The 14,094-nt window shown below is 34.9% G+C and overlaps 1 protein-coding gene across 1 annotated transcript in view; it reads left to right on the forward strand.

Annotated features, from left to right (window-relative positions):
- EMCN (endomucin) overlaps positions 1-14,094 on the forward strand; it is a 111,648-nt gene that overhangs the window by 18,912 nt on the left and 78,642 nt on the right. The gene's annotated exons all lie outside the window — the stretch shown is intronic.

Here is a 14,094-nt window from a genome sequence, read left to right on the forward strand (position 1 = left end):
TGGAATCTGTTGAATCTTGTAGGTCTTTTGGTTATTTACAACAACTTTTATTTATTTATTATAATAAAAACCCATAGGTTTTTAAAAAATAGTAGCATACATGTGAAAGTCAATTTACCAGTATACAGGTAATAATAATGTGAAAATGAATTCAAAGATCCCTGGTAGAAACTCTGCAGATCTCAATAGTGCAACCCCACAATGAGATAACCATCAGTGTAGAGCTTACAGAGCTGTAGTATGTGGCAACTCTTTTACTGTATAAAATCATCTTCTAAATTTTCTAAAAAGAAAACTTGCATTAGCAAGAACCAAACTGTAGTTCCCCTTTCCCTAAGGCATTCCCAGGAAAATCCACTTATATTAAGTGTTGGTTGGTATTTGCAGACTTTAGTGCAAGAACAGAATTTACATCAGAGAGATGTGAAAACTCAAAAAGTTCTAGATGCCCTTGTTCTTAAGTCTTTGGGATGTGCCTTCTTTTATGACATTTTTTCTCTTCCTTTTCCCCCACATCCTCAGGAGTAAAAGAAAAAAAAATATATATATATATATATATATATATATATATATATATATATATATATATATACTGTTTTATTTTTCTCAGAGCAATTCAGTTGCCTCTAGCCCTTTCTATTACACTGAGTCCTAAACATCCTTTTCAATTTTCAAACCTACCTCTTGCAAAGATACACATGACCATGTGTTCTTAGATAAGTACCATGTTTATTCTAGTTATTTTCTTGACATTTTTGGAAGGGAGCTTGGAGTGGTTCACTTTTCTAGTTAAAATTGACAGGCAATATGGTTCAATAGGGTACTACTCTAAAATAACGAGGCGTGCTTGTGTTGATAGAGAAGCAAAAGCATACAGGAGGATTTCCAGTCCTCCACTGTCAGCAAGAGTACATACTTGCCAACCAGGCTTTAAGAGCATATTCTGCAAATGTGTCTTTTGCCTACTACTAAATTAAAAAAAAAAACCTGCTAAAATGTTCAGTGTAGGCTTTCTTTCTCTCTCCCAAGGCTGTATCTGTCCCTCAACCCACATAGCTGCTTTAAAAGACTTAAATGTAATTAACCTACTTTAAGTAATTCCTTTGATAGCATCCTAATGGAAAATTTCAAAATATTTTTAATTTGGAAAACATACCCTAAAAAAGCTAATCTCTAAAATTTATAAGTAGAAAATCATGAATTATCTGTTCTTGGATGAATACAGGATGTGCTTCCTGCAGAGCGTGTTGTTCAGAACAAGTTTTTCCAACTCTTATGTGGAGAAATTGTGGAGGAACAAATTCAGAGAAATAAAAGATAAGTCTGATTCTAGCATTTAAAACTGACATATACTGGAATCAAAGGGCTATAAATAATTTGTTCTATAGGTATTATCTTATGTTTTTTAATTAAAAAGGGTGAGTCATAGATGTTTAAAGAGATTCCCTGACTATTTGCAGGAAATGAAAAGATCTCAAATTCTGACTCAGTCCTGTGATGCTATATAAAGACTTAAGAGAAATTAACTAAACTTTACTGTTATTGATAAACTGATTGTAGACCCACAAGGAAGACATCCTCCAACTTTCTGAAGACAAATACATCATTTACATGAAAACAAAATTTGAATCCCCCCCCTCAGTAATATAATTGCATTCACACATTGATGGAAGAGAAATAAAATGTTGCTAAATATTTTGAAATTTTTAAAATGCAATTTTATCATGGTAGAATCCATAGATTAAAAAAATAGTAGCATATATGTGTAAATCAATTTACCAGTATATAGACAGTACTTGTGTGAAAATAAATGAAAGATCTCAACAGTGCAACACCACAGTAAAATAACAATGTAGGGCTTATAGAACTACAATATGTAGCAACTCTTTCTTTCACTGTATAAAACCAACTTTTTTCTATCCTGCATTCTTTTTTTCTACTATTAGAATCACAATTTCTTGGAATAGTATAAAGATATTAGGAAAGGAGATAATGAAAACAATTTATAAAATCTAGCAAAGTGATCATCAAAGTAAGATCATAATTAGGAGAATCAGACTACAATTTGATAAGTTTGTCTCAAAAAATTTTACTAGTCTGAACTTATTGACTATGTTAAAGATAATTTTCTTACTAGTTCACTGGATATGTAGGGGCAATACTATTGAGTACTATACATTTACCAGATTTATATGTAGAGATCTAAAATGAACTCAATTTTTATTAATGACATAAAGACTGAAAACTAAAGTTGCATTAGTTAGTTTCCCATCACTATAATAAAATACCTGAGGCAGCTCACTATATAAACAGAAAGTGTTTAGCCAGTCCACAGTTTGGTGGTTCAAGGACATGGTATGGATATCAGTTCAGTTACCCAGTTGTGTCACATTGTGGTATATAGCAAAGTAAGAGCACAAGCAGTAGGAAGTAATTACATTTCAAACCAGGAACACAGGGCAAGTCCAAGCTCAGGCTACGATAACATGTGAATTATATTCTGAGCACAAACTCACAATGATGGTCTAAGGATCTTCCACTAGTTCACACTAACGTTTCTGCTATCACCAATAGTACTACCCTAAGAACAAGACTTCAGCCTATAGACCTTTTGGAGATGTTCAACAATAGCAGGGGTTAAAGACGTTGAGTAATTTGCTGATCGGCATGTAGCTATTATGTGATGGGGTCTGGACTCAAACTGGGTAACACTGCCCTAAGTCCTGCTGTTATCCATTTTTGTACATTAAGCTGCCCTTTGCTTTCCTTCCTGATAATAATTTTTAAGTGTCTTCTATTCATAAATAACAGATATAAATTAATAATGTGCTGAGAAATTCACTGCTAGCCTTTTTGAAACCTTTTGTATGGAATGCATTTCTTATCTATTGCTGTTCTCATAATTAAACTGTAAGAAAATTAAAGACAAAAAATTCTTTGTGTCTTAGTGAATTCCTCTTTGTGTCAAATTGGATCAAAAACCTCTGAACTTCCTCTAATTGGATATCAGTATCTGTCTACAGATTGTGGCAGTTTTCATTCATTATTTATTTAAATACGCTTTCTGGCCCCTTTCTTCTTCTTCTTAAATTCATTTATGTATGCATTGCATCTCTGAATAATATATAATGATTTCTTCAGACTTCCTTCATTCATTTTTATTCTTTTATCTTTTTTTTACTTTAAATGGATAATGTTAAATGTTTTGTCTTCAAACTCATTGATTTTTTTTCTTCAGTTTGACACCCCCCAATGTTGAAGCTTCCTGGTACATTTTTCAGTGTAGTCATAATGCTATTTGTTTCTAGGGTATCTATTCAGATTGTTATTGCTACTGTTGTTGCTATTTCTATTTCTTTGTCAAAATTCTCATTTGGTGCACTGTTTTCCAAATATCATTTAATTTTTTAATCTATTCTTGTAGCTCACTGACCATTAGAAGGATGGTTCTGAACTATTTTTCTGTCATTTCATATATATTCCTTTCTTTAGAGTCTATGGTTGGTGATTTGTTTTCTTGTTTTTTTTTTGAGGTATTATGATTACCTGAATTTTTATAATCCTTGTATCCTTGCACTAGTGTCTATGAATCTGAGCAGTGTGCTACCTGTTCTGGCTTTATGGATTTTCTTTGTCAGGGATAGATATTTGCTATTTAGTTTATTCAGTGATTCTAGATGGACCAGATGGCAAACAACCGTGGATAGGTGAACTTTGATTTCCATTTCTCTGGATGTCTAAGTTGTTGCTTTTGTTCTAAGTTTGAGTAGGGGAGCTGGCTAGGTACCGTTTTCCAGTGAAACCACTGGTTAAGTTCTGAGTTGTTGAATGGACATTATAATTACTTCAAATTGGACTAGGCCACAGCATATATTCCAGGACTGGTACTTTTGTTACATGAATTCAGGAGTGAGGCAGGCTTCTGGTATGTCCCCAAACTTTGGTGGAATTGTTAACTAGCCTGGATAGCAGCTGCTTTGCTCAGTAGAAATGCATAGTGGATGTTTGTCTCTCTGCCTACATAGGGTTTTGGAGTGGGCTTTGAGGCTGTACTGAGTTCTGTTTTAATCCCTAACTGTGGCTGATCTAGCCCTACTCATTGCCAATATTTGCTGTGGTGGCAGTCTCCCTCCCCAGGTAGGATCTTGTGGAGATGAGCTTAAGGTCATCTGGAATACTGTGTATGGCACAGCTAGCTCCTTGGAAAAGCAGTAGTAATTAAAGCAGAATTGTACTGGCATTAAAATAGACTCATCAAAAAGTGGAACAGAACATAGCATCCAGAAATGAACACAGATGTCATGGTCAATTCATTTTCAACAAAGATGCCAAGTGCACACATGGGGAAAAGGATAGTTTCATCAATAAATGGTGGTGGGGAAACTAGATGTCCATAAGAAAAAAATAAAATTGGAACTTTGTCTTATGCTATACACAATAGTCAACTTGAAATTGATTAATAACTTAAATAAAAGTTCTGAAACTGTATAACTACTAGAAGAGAGTATGCAGGGAGAACTATGGTACAATATATATATAACCCCCAAAATATGGGCAACAACAACAAAAGGGATTACATCAAAATAAAAAACTTCCGCACAGCAATGGAAACAAGTGAGAGTGAAAAGACAACAGAAAATATTGGAGGAAAATATTTGCAAACCTTATATCTGATAAGGGGTTAATATCCAATAAACATAATGAACTCAAACAACTGTATATAAAGAAAAACAATAATCTGATTAAAACTTGGGCAAGAGACCTGAATATATACCTCCCAAAAGAAAATATAAAAATAGCCAAGAAAGATATGAAAAAAAAATGCTGAACTTCACCAGTAACTAGAGAAATGAAAATCTAAACCACAATGAGTTATCACCTCATACCTATTAGAATGGTTGTTATTAAAAAGACAAAGTGTTGAAGAGGATATGGAGAAAAGGAAACATTGGTACAGTGTTGGAAGGAATATAAACTAGTATGGCTGTTATAGAACATAGTACAGAGTTTCCTCAAAAAGCTAAAATGGTACTACCATAGTGTCCAGCAAACCTGCTGTATCCAAAGGAATTGAATTCTGTAAGTCAAACAGACACCTGCACTTGTTGTGTGCTTACTGCATAGTTACTCACAATAGCCAAGTTATAGAATCAACCCAAGTGTCCATCAACAGATGAATGAATAAAAAAATCATGAAACAGTAAACACATTGAAACACTATTCAGTCTTAAAAATGAAATAAATTTTGTCACTTGTATCAACATGACTGGAATTGGAGAACATTAAGCTAAGTGAAATAATTCTGGCCTAGAAAGACAAACACTGCATGATCTCACATACATGTGGAATCTAAAACAGCCATACTCAAAGCAGAGAGTAGAATGGTTGTTGGGGAAATGGAGAGATAATGATCAAAGATCATAAAGCTTCAATGACACAGGAAGAATGAAACACTTTTTATGGCCATATATTGCACAATGTGGCGAATGTGTTAATGTATTGTACACTTTAAAATAACTAACAGTAAATTTCAAATATTGTTACCACAAAACATTTGAGGTAATAAACATATTAATTAGCTTTAGGTAATTATTTCACACTGCTTTTCTAAATAGTAACGTCAATTTTGCTCACCATAAATACATACAACTGTAATTTGTCAGCTTGTAATTGGAGCAAAACAGGATTCTCTGATTTTTCAGAAGACAAATACTTATTTCAACTTTGCCCTTTAATAACTAAAAGTAGTTTTTCAGCTGATATAAATTAAAGCACAATTTAAATCAACTAGATTTTTCCCCCCTTACATTTACAGAAAACAAAAATAAAAGTATGTGATTGACAGGACATCTCAAATTCAGCCAAATATCATTTTCTAGCTTCAAATGTTGTCATTGCATGTGTGTAAGTCACTATTCAAACTAATGTGATTGGCTAATAAACAGTGTGCACTGGGGCCTTCCATGTTTCTGGGGAAATGCTCAGGAAAGTCCATAGTTGAAGACTCAAGACTTAAGTGGCTACATTCTAGGTTCAGAGGAGTGTTGGAGGTGGCCTTTAAGAAGAACAGAAACTGCAATTCACCTCTACTTTCACTTCCACTGGTCCCAGAGAAGGGACAGAGTACTGCTGCTCTTCCAGGAACTGAGAGGTCAGCCAAACTGATACCCTTTCTAAAGTCAAGAAATGAGCTCCAGAAACTTGCTGGTGGAGTCAGCCTGGTGCCCTCAAGGGCATGCTGAGTCTCCACATCGTGTTTCCTTGGCAGATACCCTGTGGGCTGCAGAAGCACAGTTTATCTCAGGACTCAGGGAACAGGACAGTGGAAGGAATCTCGGGACAATTGTCTAAAACCCCAAGAGGATTCCCAAGTTCTTCCTTTTCCCTCCCATTCCCACTCCTATAAATTTTAAACATAGCCTTTACCTTCTTGTAACTTAAGAAACTGAAATTCATCAGTCTTACCTTGGATGTGACATAAAATTTCTCCTGACAATGAAGACCAAACCTAAAGATATCTCAATATCATGGAACATTATCTTAAAAGAATCACTAGTTTGTGAAGGAAAAATAACCAGCACTGCCCCATAATATTGAACATGAGCCCCGAGTGAGTAGAGGCAATTTGCCCTGTACCCCTCCAACCTTTCGCCAGCCAGAACTCCTCGGATTCTCAGGTCCATTTTGCAGATATTGTTGTTTTCTGTTTAACAAACTCACCAATGTAGTGCTGCCTTCCTGTTCTCCCTAGAGGGACCAGGTGGCAGAGACACCTGTCCACACTCAGAGCCTGCCAGGCTTGGCACTCCCTCCCCACCTCACAGATGGCTGGAAACCTGAGGAGATGCCTCATTTGAGTACAGCATTTCCCCACTAATTTGAATATTTTTCCTTCTATGAGAGACAAGATTTTCTTGTTACTTATCCCCCCAAATCATTCCACATGGGCAATTTGAGCATTCTCAAAACTTTGTCTTTTCCACAACATTTTTTTTAGCTTTAATGAAAATGTACCTTAAATTTAAAACCTTGTTTTTGAAGAGTTTCCAATAACTTTGATGTTTCATTAAAAATAAGATCTTCCTGTTCTCTCCCAAAAGATCATGCTTCTAAGTGTCTAGAGAGCTTAGAGGACATGTGCATTCCACCTGCCTAAATAGCAGAGATGAAATCAAAAACAGATTTTTTTCTATAGCATATAATAAAGATTACTTAAATGGAAATCAAGCAGACTTTTCTACTAATTGGTGCTATGATCTTTTGAAACTACCTTATATTTATGCATTTTCTAAGGAGAAAACCTGAAAGATTGTGTTATGTCAGGACATCAAAATTCTTTTCAGGAAGCAAGGTCTACTTTCTTTAGAAGTGAATTTCTAGTGGATTTCAGTTGACTTGATAGAGGAGAGATGCTCTACTGTCCAAAAGAAGAAAGTCAACTGGAAAGAGACCTTACTCATCCTAAGAATAAATAAAATTCTAACTCTTGGATACTATTTCTGTTTCACAGAAATGTAAGTACAAACCATGACTAAAAGTGAGTAGCTGACTTGATCATTTGAAAACAGGAGAAAATATATGTGGCTTCCAGCCATAAGCTAAAGTATCAAAGACAAGATAGGCCAGTTCTTATGAAAGGTCCTATAAGGTATTATATCTGAACAGTTGGGAATTTCACATCTTGAACATCAGATGATACAGAACTATTTCAGGATCTATAAATACCTTGATAAATCTATCATTTAACTTTTATAATTAGAATATATATATATGTGTGTATGTGTGTGTGTGTGTATGTGTGTGTGTATATATATACACACATAACTGTTGCAGATTTCAAAAAAGCTGGAAAACAAAACCAACCAAACACAAAAGGAATACTCTAAAACTTCAGATAATTCTTCACCCTGTAATAGCATGGAAATTAGTATTCCAGTATCCCCTGAGCTCTCCAAGTCTGAATGTGTGGGGGTGGGGTGGAATCAGGACACTATGCCATCTGCTTATCTTACGACATCCCAAGCGCAGCCCTATCTGGTTTAGTACAGCAAAGTCATGAGGCTCGGATTGCCTTGTTAAATTTATCTTTAATCACTTTGGAGATAAAGAGAGGTAAAAATGTTATCTCACCATATTCTATGATGAGAGAAACACTTCAGAATAAAGTAATTTTCCTCAATAATTTATTATGAGATGAAATCAAACCTAGAGGGAATATCTACAGATACTAAAGTCGAAGAATAACTGGTAGTAACTTGCATCACGGTCAATAAACCTTCAGTCATGTTAGTTGGAATGATTCTTTTCCACCATATTATAAGAGAGAGTTTCCAGTAATGGAATTTTCAAACTGAAAAAGCCACTATGTTCGTTTTTAATATTGAAATAGTCTTAGTCAGTGGGAAATTTCCTTCAAAGCCTTACGTCTAATAAGGAAACAAGTGTGGTGTGTATGTGTGTGTATATACCAAACCTACAAGTAATGGTATGAAATGCTTGCCATTATTAAAGAAAAAAAAATAGTGAGGCATTTTGTCTATTTCCTCATTATGAGGACATAAAGACAATGCATCTGCACATCTAGTCATGTCTTCCCTTTTTTTTACCACATCCTGTCAAAGGCAAAGAACAGGTGAAACTGGTGTATGTAGCTTTGCAAAATGCCACCTTATCATGGTCAGATAATGTGGTGGTTGAGGCTATATTCTCTTGAGCCTGTCTAAATTAAATTTTCAACTACATCACTTTCCAGTGCATAAGGTAGGCAAATTGTTTATCCTTTTTGAGCCTCAGTGGCTCCATCTATAAAATGGTGATCACAAGAGTATGGGCCTCGTAGTGTCTTTGTTGTGATTACACTCAGTCCTTGCCAAAAGAGAGCATGCTATCTGCTGAACAACCTTAAGAATTAACAACGGAAGTGTAATGAATATTGATGGATCATGCTTTTCCTCAGGAGAAATCAGTGGCCAAGTGGGAGAAGGTCAGGAGGAACCTGAATGTAACTCTCAATCTTATCACATCAGTGGTTAGAAATTTGCCTACTTTGAGTTTGCATCAAGTCATTTTATAGATGTGAACTCATCATCAGACAAAGATTTCAAGAGAGCAAGGAACTTGGTAAATATAATATAAAAAGGAGAACTTGATTCAACTGGTGTCTTCTCTTTCTTTATCCCACCCATTTCTCCATTATTTTTCCTACATTAGAATTTCTATCCAGCCACTTTCCATGGTTCCCCATTGACTTGATAAAATCCAGAGGCCCAAACTTGGTGTTCATGGCCCTCTGAAATCTGACTCTAGTATGTTCTTAGACAACATCCATCACCATGTCCATCCATAGCTCAACACCAAACAGTCAAACAGAACTCTTTTCATTCATCTCAAATACCTCTTGTTTCCCCACTCCAGAGTTCTGCTCATGCCCTTTTCTCTGCCTGGGTGAACATATGACTAGTTTATTGGGATCTGGCTCCCATGTTAACTCTCTCATGAGGGTAGTCATCCTTTATCTTATAAACTTTTAGCCCAATTTATTGTTTGTCCAACAGCTTCCAAATTTTTAACTGGAGACCCAGTAAAAAGTACATTTTGCATTGGCACACATTTCATGCAGAGTTACACGCATGCACATCCTTGCACACACACACAAAAAAACTCATGAAATGATACCTTGGTTGTTCAAAATACCACTCTAAAACTGTATCTGTTGGCAAAAATACACTAGGAAAGAATTCAAGGGGAAAAAAAAGAGGCTTCATTTCAAAAATTAAAAAAAAACCAGTTCACAAAACAGGAAGACATATCCTTTGGTACAAAATGAAAAGGTAATCTGAAGGAACGAAGGGGTGGCTTTCTTATATAAAGAAATTTCCCAACCAGGGCTTCCATTCTTGATACTCCTATGTAAATGAAGGAGGTAAATTTCTGGGAAGTGGTCAGTCTTGGTTGATTGGTTGAGAATAACAGTTCATTGGTCAGGTCAGGGTAGTGAAATGAGACTTTCTGGTCACTGTTTACCTTGGCAGTTAAAACAGGAACATGGTCAGGCAAGGGACTCAACGTTTAGTTTGTGGTTCTTCTTAGAACAGAGAGTACATGTGATACACCACACACACACACACACACACACACACACACACACATCCCTCAGTGACTAGACTATCAGGCTCTCTTCTAAATTTAGGCTCAATAACCACTTGGGACCCTTCTTGAAAATTGAGCATTTTTAAAAATTTCATCTCTCTTTACTTTGTCATTTGGCAACATTTCTGACTGCATTCCCTTAAAGAGATTTAATTGCCCTTAACTATATCATTCACCTGCAGCTTAAAAAACATTAATCTATACAACCATACAGGATGCCCTACCTTATTTGTTTTGCATGGCCATTAAGTTCCCCACTAGATGAAAGCTCCTCAGGCTGATACTAAGTGGTACATCTTAGAGTCTTTTACTGTGTCTAATCACGATTATCATATAAGTCTTGGTCCAACATGTATTGTGGAAGAGAGAAAAGCAAAGAAAGAAGAGAGGGTAGGAAGGAATAAGGAAGGAAACAAACAAGAAAGAAAGGAAGGATCCATCTTTGAAGATACTATTTTCAGGAACTGAGATTGTTACTCTTGAATAGGCAGAATCAATATTATCCAAATGGCCATACTACCAAATGTTCTATACAGATTTAATGCGATTCCCATAAAGATTCCAATGATGTTCTTCACAGAAATAGAAAAAGCAATCATGAAGTTCACTTGGAAAAATAAGAGACCCAGAATAGCCAAAGCAATCCTCAGCAAGAAAAGTGATACAGAAAGCATCACAATACCATAACTTAAATTATACTATAGAGCTATGGCAAAAAACAAAAACAGCAATGATACTGGTACCAAAACAGAAAGACCATGGGAACAGAATAGAAGACAGAGACACACCCACACAAATTCAGTTATCTCATCATAGACAAAGAAACCATAAACATACATTGGAAGAAAGATGGGTTCTTCAACAAATGTTGCTGGGAAAACTAGAAATCCATACGTAATCAAATGAAATTGAACCCCTATATCTCACCCTGGACAAAACTCAACTCTTAAGTGGATCAAGGACCTAGGCATTAGACCATACACCCTACCCTTACTAGGAAAAAAAGTAGGCCCAACTTTTCAACATATTAGCTTAGAAACCGAATCCCTCAACAAGACTCCCAAAGCACAAGAAGTAAAATCAATAATCAATAAGTGGGATGATATCAAACTGAAAATATCCACAGCAAAGGAAACAATAACATGTACAGAGAGCCTATAGAATGGGAGAAAGTCTTCACCATCAGTACCTCAGACAAGTCATTAATTTCCAGGATATACAAAGAACTTTAGAAAAATAAATATCCAAATCAATTTATGGGCAAAGGAACTGAACAACCATTTTACAAAAGAAGAAATATAAATAGTCAAAAATATATGAAAAAAATGTTCAACATCTCTAGTAATTAGAGACATGCAAATTATAACTACACTGAGAATCCATCTCATTCCAGTTAGAATGGCAATTATAAAGAATACAAGTAACAATAGATGTTGGATGAGGATGTGGGGAAAAAGGTATTCTCATACATTGTTGGTGGGACTGCAAATTGGTGCAACCGCTCTGGAAAGCAGTAAGGAGATTCCTTAGAAAACTTGGAATGGAACCACCATTTGATCCAGTTTTCCCACTTCTTGGTTTATACACAAAGGACTTTAAAACAGCATATCAAAGTGATACAGGAACATTAGTGTTCATAGCAGCTCAACTCACAATAGCCAATCTATGGAAACACCCCAGGTGTCCTTCACAGGATAAATGGATAAATAAAATGTGGTAGAAATATGTGATGGAATATTACTTAGCCATAAAGAAGAACAAAATTATGGCATTTGCTGGTAAATGAATGGAACTGGAGAATATCATGCTAAGTGAAATAAGCCAATCCCCAAAAAACCAAAGGCCTAATGTTCTCTCTGATTTGTGGATGCTAACCCAAAACAAGAAAGCTTGGGGAAGGGAATAATAGAAATCCATTGGATGAGACAAAGGGGACTAAAGGGAAAGGAGCGGGGAGGGGAATAGCAAAGACAGTACAATTAATCCATCATAACTTTCCTAGCCTTGTATTTGTTTTGTTTTTTTTTTTTTGAGCCCATAAAAATATAGTAATGTTTTAATGTCCCTTGTGCATACAGAACAAAAAATACAGAATAATAAAATATAGCATATGTTAAAATTACAATGTATTTTTTTAATTCACTGGGGCAATTTTTTTTTTCTTTTTTGAATACACGATCAGTGTAACTCCACATCATATACAACCACAAGAGTGGGATTTTAAATAGATTAAATTATATTCTCTATGTATAATCTGCCCAAATACATTCTACTGTCATGTATAACTAAAAATAACAGATAAAAAAATTTTTTAAAAAGATTTTTACTCTTTGGAAGTCAAAAGATGGGTATCATTTAAGCCATTATAGGTAAATTTTCCAGTCTAAGTGGTACGCTTCTTAGAATAATTTTATCAACTTTAGTAAATAGTTAGAAAGCAGTGTTACAACATGGGATTTAGGACTAAAGGAAAGAGCTAGAACAAAATGGCTAGTAAAGAACAGATAAGGGTGTATGGGCTGTGTGGCAGCTCCCTGCCGAAACACCAGGTGGTATGGAGGGCAAGATCCAGGGTGTGAAGTGTACTTCCTTCCATTAGACGAAAAATGAGCTTTTAACTTCACCTTCATAAAACCTGTGAAAATGCAGCTCTGTCATCTCTGTACATGCTGAACACCTCTCTATGTGCCAAATATATCTAGCAATTTCTGTTTACTGTGTCTATAAACAAAGTCAGTGCTAAGAGCTAACACTTCCAAGTAACTTCAGGCTATGAAATGAAACAGAAAACACACCTTATCTCATGACATCTGAGACACTACCTTTCATTGACATTCCACATATTGATTTTTCTCAGATTCAAAGAGGAAAGTTTTAACTCTAATTTAAATTTGAGAACTGATACTAATGACATATATTCACTGTTACGAACTGAAGTAGTTTGATGGGAATAGGAACATAAACCTTTATTATTCAACTAACATTCTATGCTATTCTATACTTTTATAACACACATATGTATACAGACCAGGATATTACATGGAAAGCAATGCCTTCCATACATTTTTTCAAATCTCAAGACATCTGTGCATTTTAATCTGTAGCATAATAGTGACTGTCCAGAGATAAGACCAATAATGTCCAGGATTAAACAATCAATATAAATGATAACTACAACAATTTTATATGAAGCAAGTCTTTTGACAGAACACTGAGAGTTTCATTCTACATATTTCAATTTGAGACAATAATTATGAAGTTGTGATATTGCCAACTCCAGCTGTTACAGAAAATCAGTTTCTTTATATAGTTTAAGAATTGTTATTAAAAAGAAATACATAACATGGATTACAATTTATTTCCTTCTTTCCATGCCTCTGGCCGCACACGTTTGAAATTTAGAGAAATAAACAATTTGAAAAAGCACATTTATGGAGGCTCCATCCCTCAAATTTAGATGTTATAATTATTAAATTTCTTTGGATTAATAAGTTGATTGCCTTTCTTTGGAACTTATCTTCCTCCTTATATATACTTTTACATTTATACTCTGTATAAATAAACATTTCTATATACATACATACATATGTACATAAATATGTGTTATAGATTATATATATATGTGTATGCATGTGTGTGTGCATATATATGTACATATATATATGGAGAAAGAGAGGAGAAGAGAGATTATATATCAAGAGAATATATCAATAGTACATTAAAGTTATTAAGTAGTAAAATGTCAATATCAAAACATTTAGTAAAACATCCCCTGCCCAGAGAGTGCCCATTGTATTATTTTATCTGGCAAGATTAGTTTAGTTAGCTTAAAGATAGTGTTAAATTTCAAATTTGCACTTCTATTCTTCATTATTCTCAGATATTATGTAAGATCAGAACTATGTACTGACCCTGCCTATCATCCTAAAAAGTCACACCATTGAT

Source organism: Spermophilus citellus (genome assembly GCF_964194105.1).
Source record: "Spermophilus citellus genome assembly, chromosome: 8".
Taxonomy (NCBI): domain Eukaryota; kingdom Metazoa; phylum Chordata; class Mammalia; order Rodentia; family Sciuridae; genus Spermophilus; species Spermophilus citellus.